Source organism: Phoenix dactylifera, chromosome 9, assembly GCF_051530095.1.
Source record: "Phoenix dactylifera cultivar Ajwa chromosome 9, Ajwa_hap1_PhDact_Kaust_v1.1, whole genome shotgun sequence".
In the NCBI taxonomy this organism is placed as follows: Eukaryota; Viridiplantae; Streptophyta; class Magnoliopsida; order Arecales; family Arecaceae; genus Phoenix; species Phoenix dactylifera.
The window spans coordinates 29579899-29586686 of NC_143198.1; the positions used below are offsets into that span (position 1 = coordinate 29579899).

Sequence of the window (6788 nt, forward strand, 5' to 3'; positions counted from 1 at the left end):
TATAATATTTTATGGTATAAAATAGCAAGAAATAATATATTTGATATGAGTTAATCATCTCTAATTATGATATAAAATAAGAATAAATATGCTTGCTTAGAAAATATTATCTATCAAGAAATAATAAAATAATTCAATAACATGTATTGCAATATCATATCAATTATTAAATTAAGTTTTACTATTTATCATTCTAACAAATAAGAATTGTTCAATGCATAACAAATTATAACATATAAAAATTAATTATCAAGTAGTATTGAATTATAAAATGCAAAAAATATAAATGTAATGGATAAATATTATAAAATTAATTAATATGAATAATATCATGAGCAAAAATTATAACAAAAATGTACAAAAATAAAATCAAAAAATAAAATGCAAAGTGAAAACAAATTAAAAATAACAAAATAGAAACTAATAATAAAATAAAAATACATTACAAAAATAATTAAAACAATAAGAAATCGATTATATTCTAATGTTTAACTAGCTAAATTAAATGTGAGAAATGAATTGGTATTCTTTTTCCAATTCCTATCCGAATGATTGAATCGAAATCGTGATTTCCATTCCCAGCCTTCCATCCCATTCTGTTATAATTTGCATTCAGTTTCTTTTTCATTTTTACAAATTAAATGCAGCATAAGATCGCAAAATATACCATGTGGAAGGAATTAGATTATTGTTCCATTTTGATGGACAAGCAATTAAGCAAGCGAGAAATAAAATCAAGAATTTCCAAACAAATATCGTCCATCCCTCGATCTCATCGTGAATATTCCATGCATGAACATGCAAACAGGATCAAAATATTTTAGAGCAGGAGAGGAGACTTTTCATCCACAGACCTGAGGACTGCTGATCCTGGAAAGCAATCTCAGGGGAGTAAATGTTGCTGCTGCTGACGAAACACCCAAGTAGCAAAACGTTGCAGTTTTCTCGTCTTCGCCCACATGGTTAAGTAGAAATTAAGCGAATGGGAAACAGAGAAGAAGAGAAGAAAATATTTTCTGGGTTCTCAGTGGTCCCACAAGAGAGCTTCGAGGCTGGTGGGAAAAATTCCCTCCGGCGGTCCACCCGCCATCCACGCGTGGTCGGAGAAGAGGTCGTACTCGTCGGCACCCGCCATCCACGGCGGCGAGTACGCCCACGGGTCCGGCGAGTCGTGGAGAACGAAATCGCGGCCCCCCGACTCGGCCGAGTCGAAGAGGCCCTCCTCGAGTCGCGGCAGCTCCACGATCTCCCCCAGCTCGTCGGAGGACTCGTCGGGACGGGTGGGGTGGGTGGCGGAAGGGAGGTCCATCGCGGCGGCGCGGGCGGCAGCCTGTACGTCGCGAGGGGAGAGGGTGGCGGGGCGGGGGAGGGAGGCGGCGAGGTCGGGGAAGTTGAGGACGGCGGCGGCGCCCTTCACGCTGAGCGCCGCCACGTCGTGGGCCCGCGCGGCCATCTCCGGCGTCGGGAAGGTCCCGAGCCAGATGCGCGACTTCTTACGGGGCTCCCGGATCTCCGATACCCACTTCCCCCACGCCCGCATCCGCACGCCGCGGTACACCGGGTGCCTGCTCCCGTCCCGCGCCTGCTTCCCCCCGCCGCCCGTCAAGCCTCTCTTCTTCGGAGACGGTGACGGCGAGGAATTGGACGACGACCATGAGCATGACATTGAGTTCCTGCAGCTGGTTTCGCTTTCGGAGGAGGCCATTCGATGCGTTCGATTCCGAAACGGCTGAAAACGGTAATCTCCTGGGAATCCGTGTTCAAAGGGCGGCGGAGGAAACGTATGGGGGTGGATGAGGAACGGCCATTTGGATTAGAAGCAGGGAGAGGGCACGCAGCAGATGGGATTCTCTAGGTGCTAAAAAGGTTGAGATAGGTTGCTATGTGGGAACACGCGATTGGAAGAACAAGATAGCTTCTCTTCTCCTTTCCGTCGTATGCTGTGTGCGGAGAGAGAAGAAAAAAGTGGCTTGATGTGGGGAGGGGGGAGGCCAGAGAGGAAGTGAGGATGAAGGGTGGGGGCGTGGGAGGGTTTTAGTGGGGAGCGGGAGTGCTGCAAGCTGCGACGCAAACACCCTATTTTTCCCGCGAGGGATGGGATGGGATGGGATGGGCTCGGTCCCTTTGCCGGACGCTATTCCTTTGGTACACGTAGTGGGGCTCCCCCTTGTACCATGTCCGCTTGTCTTTAATGCTCCCTCTCGCCATTTTTACCTTTATTCTTCTGGTCCTCTACTCTCTTTCTCTCTACTCGTTTCTTCCTTCCTATTCGTTGTGGGTAATTCTTCGCTCATTTAAGAACAAGAGCGACCAGCTGTGCACCGAGCGTTGATGTCTCCTCGTTATAGAAGCGCTGCCAATCATTTGTATGAAATGTTAAGTGATATTGTTGGAATTCATCGTTTCTAAAATCTCGCCCGATAATTCAGCCCGCCTATTAAATAACGGCACATGTCTAATAAAACCAACGGCAATCAAATTTTTAAACATGCTAAAAAGAAATACTATGGGTGATCGGTAAATAAGAAAAATGCTTAACCATAGCACATTTAAAAAGAAATATTCTCAATCATAGCACATCTTAAAAAAAATATTCTAGCCGTCTGTGCTTATCTGTGAATTGTACGATTGTAATCGTGTAGATTCATATTTTCTTCTTTATAAATATCAGGCACAAAAACCCATTAAGTATGAAGAGAAATCCGAAGCAACTTTCTGTAGTCACAAAATAACTTTAATGTTATGCTACACGCTTCCCAACTCAATCGAGTAGAACGGCCTGTCCAACACACACACACACACACACATATATATATATAATATAATATATCCAATAATAATCCATGTGAAATACTGGAGAAAACAGTTACTATGACTTGGATGCAAAACGATGTCTCTTTGAAGGAGGGTGCAACAGCTGATCTATAGCCCCAGGTGTTTGCACGAGTTTCCTCTGTTATTGGTGTCTTCTTCCTCGTTGCAACGGGTCCCAAAAATGAACAAAACCCATGCCCGAAGGTCAGTGGTTTTGCTTGGCTCAAACGCTGGTTCTTGATGAGCTTGGGTGGTAAAGCTGCCATTCCCATTCAACTTCGTAGATGAAGAGAGACTGGAGTAAAAGAACAGCGAGCGCCAAGAAGGTCTGAATGCAATCATCGTGAAGTTTCCCACGGTTCCAGACATTAATGCCTAAGGATTTCATCACTGCCAGTGTTTTCAGCCACTTCATAGTAGAACCTCAGTAGCCCTACTAGTCCTCCACGGTGATCTCTCAGGAAGATGGTAAGTTTGCGTCTTAGCTCAATCATGCACCAAAAGTTGTTCGGAGACATTGAAAGAGTAGAAAGGGCACTTTTTCTTTGGTCCAACTCACCAAGTTGTTACACCTTATCAAGCAAGCAAATACCCCCCTCGAACAAAGTATTTGGAGGCCTCATTTTGATCCTCCAAAAGGTCCTGAGGCCAGATTTAACAGGTCAGTTGTCTGGGGTACCATCAATGGTTCTCCTTCACATGTTCCTGTTGGGACTCCAACACACGATGCAAACCAGAGGTTACGATCGAGCAGTCCCCACCTCTCCACCCCTTGATTGCAATAGTGCGATTTGTCTACCCAATTCAACGTACTGGTCTTGCTAGCTTTAAAGTCTCCATGGAGGTATATCGATCGTGCCTTTGTCAAATAGTACAATACCATCGCAAATTCCAATTGAGTTGTCGATCACTGCAAATTACCTCTTTATCTAGTCAATAGGAAGAGGATACCATTGCATGCTAACCATTGGTTCGAAGAGGAACAGCCAAGTGTGGCATGGATCGATTGATGATAGTTAAATTAAGACAAGAAATTATTGTCTGCACTGTGTGTACCATATGAACGTACATATTGCCCATAACGGGGCTGGTTTCGAAGGGCTCTTTGCATAAAAGACGTCTCTCGGAGCCCGATCATATGACCAACGATTGTGATTGGCTATATGCAAGGTTGCATATGATGTGAGGACCCGTGCAAGTATGTATTTAGTCTCACATCAGTTATTCGCTGAATAGATTTTAAATACTTATACAGGATTAAGGAAACCAAACAATATCTTCTGGCTAGTCTTTTTGAATGAGGTCCTAGATTGTTATAAATGGTATCAGAGCGGACCAGGCTTATATCCTATGTCGACTAGGAGACACTGCAGTACGGGTCTATTGAGGTTGACCATGGGCCGATCGTAGTATTTGTGATTAGATTTGAATGGATTTGAACCCTTAATCTGATGAGGACATCAGGGCTTAAACGGGAAGAGTATGTGAGGATCCGTGTGGGCGTATATTTAATTTCACATCGGTTATTCGCTGAATAGATCTTGGGTACTTATACAGGATTAAGAAACCCAAACAATACCTTCCTGCCCTTGGGATCGTTATCGTTACGGCACAAGGGAGACAATCTTGAATCCCTTTTCTTTTGGAGACCTCGCAAACTGCCAGAGCTGGAGATAGAAGGGATGCCCAAGCATTAAAACAGCGTTGGTGCAATCACTTGGATCTATGTCCATGAAGGCTCGCACTATTGTGCGGGAAGCGATACTATTGGTCCTCCCCGGGAATAGCAGCATTGCAATAGCCTGCCTCTATGAAAGTAATTTGTGCCTTACTGAGTTGCAATGCTAGTGTATTTAGGGACCATTAGTCCTGGCTAGGATCGTCGCAGGAAAAGAAATGAGCTCATTGGATCATGTGGTTCTGATCGTACCGCTTGCGGTGTAATATATAAATGAGGCATAGCATAGTGCATGCGATTATCACAGGATACTTGATTGAAGGTGCTAATTGCCGACATGCTTGCAAGATCTATTGGGGTTTGTAGCATTTGCATGACATTAAATCTTGACTTCATTGAGGCTAGAGGTTTGGGAGTACTGAGGGAGCCTTGGAGTGCTCTCGTTACTCAGCCCCATGTCAAAATATGGTGTCACATTGTACTTTTGGACTGTTGGGTTCCATCTTAATTGTTGCTCGGGACCACTTTTTGTCATGGTGTATTTAGTGTTAACTGAACAACATACTGTGCCCATGTTTTAGCAATCTCAATAGAAGATATTGTTGAATAAGAATAATGTAGACCGACGGAAAAAATGTTCCTAGGATAATATGTATTTGGCTATGCTACACTTGATTGCAGTATATAATTGAGACATATTATATGTGATTATACTAAGATACCTAATTTTCTTTTTGGGCATTCGTAAGATACCTAACTGAAGGCACCAACTAGTATGCTCATAAGATCTCTTTGTGGCTGGACTGACCCAACTACTATGAGAAGGCTGCTCTAGTAGTCTAGCCCGTTAGAAGAAAAGAATGGCCAATTTAAACTTTTGGGCCATTGGACGGAGTCCGAGTAGCTATGTAACTGGATATCGTTTGCCGACAAGCTGATACCCAATCTTCTACTAGTCTTTCATGTCAACAAAGGTTGCAAATAGACTGTTTAGCAATGAAGCCAATAAAACTTCATGATGTATCGGATTCGCGCATGAACATGATCAATGAGACCTAGGTTCCCATGCATGGATATCTAATAAGGCAGGAAAGAGGGAGAAGATGAAATCATGATGTCCTTGGTTTTCTCACTCCTTGCACCCATGTGCATTGGTACATGTAGAGATCATTGATGCACCCTAATCGGCATACTGATTGATCAGATGAGCAGGACCTAGTTTGTATCCTTATAGATGTTGCCGAGCACCTCTCAGAATAATTGCCAACTTCTCTCCAAGCACACTAGCATTTACAAAAGCATCAACATGACATGTCATGGAAAGAGCAAGGGACACTAGGCATCGGAAAGCTTGAGATTCAACACAAATTGCACATATTCATATTAGCTAGCTGCAGCCCCCGCCCATCTGCAATCCATATCGAACTCAGTCCTAATTTATGTCAGATTTATCGACCGACTTTTTTCAAGCTAACTGGGGCCTAAATGATCTGAAGTATACTAACAATATTCCACTAGATTCATTTCAACAGAAGCACTCTGATTCATGGCTATATGGCACTGATGTTTTCCTTTCCTCTCCTCTATAAATTTGTTGTTCAATTTTGGGAAGCTAGGCGAGCCCACTAAGCTCAACCTCACATGGACATGGATTTGGCACACTTGCTTATGGACCCGTGATGATGTATTTGGGCCCACATCTCAAACCTAGGCCAACAAGATTTATGGTAACATAGGCAGGCTATAAGGCCGATTCCTGGCTCCATCAGACTTATAGCTTATCTGAAATGGCTATCTTAGGGTCAGGGATTTTTAAGACAGGGTTAGAGATTGTACTTGATAAACTAAAGTAGATAAGAAGCGAGAGTCTCCCCTAAATATATTCTATAAAGTTAGAGGTGTTATGCTCCAAATAATAAAGCAAATAGTTCTCCATATGATGTCTTCCATGGGGCTATTTGCAGCTTTGTTGGCTTCCTAAGAGGAGAATTGCAAGCGAAAATTTGTGAATTCGCTAATGATTTTCACTTAAATCTTCTATTCTAATATTGTGATAGCTTGGCATATCGTTTTTCGATCAGTCACGTATATATTGCACTAAATCTCTTCTTATGAATCACATCAAACCTCTCATGCCACATGCGAGAAGCTTTTGTGTGATTAGGCAGCACCCTATAGCACTAGTCAAAGATGAGCATGAAATTCGGTAAATGTGTGATGTAAGAAGATAATCAACCGACCAATTTGTTGGATTAGAGCAGATGGGAGCATGGATAATAAGAAAAATAATTTGGAG

At 42.8% G+C, this 6788-nt stretch overlaps 1 pseudogene; it reads right to left on the minus strand.

Moving 5' to 3' along the window:
* Positions 1-664: 664 nt before the first annotated feature.
* Positions 665-2330, minus strand: LOC103722021 (dehydration-responsive element-binding protein 3 pseudogene; annotated as a pseudogene).
* Positions 2331-6788: the final 4458 nt, after the last annotated feature.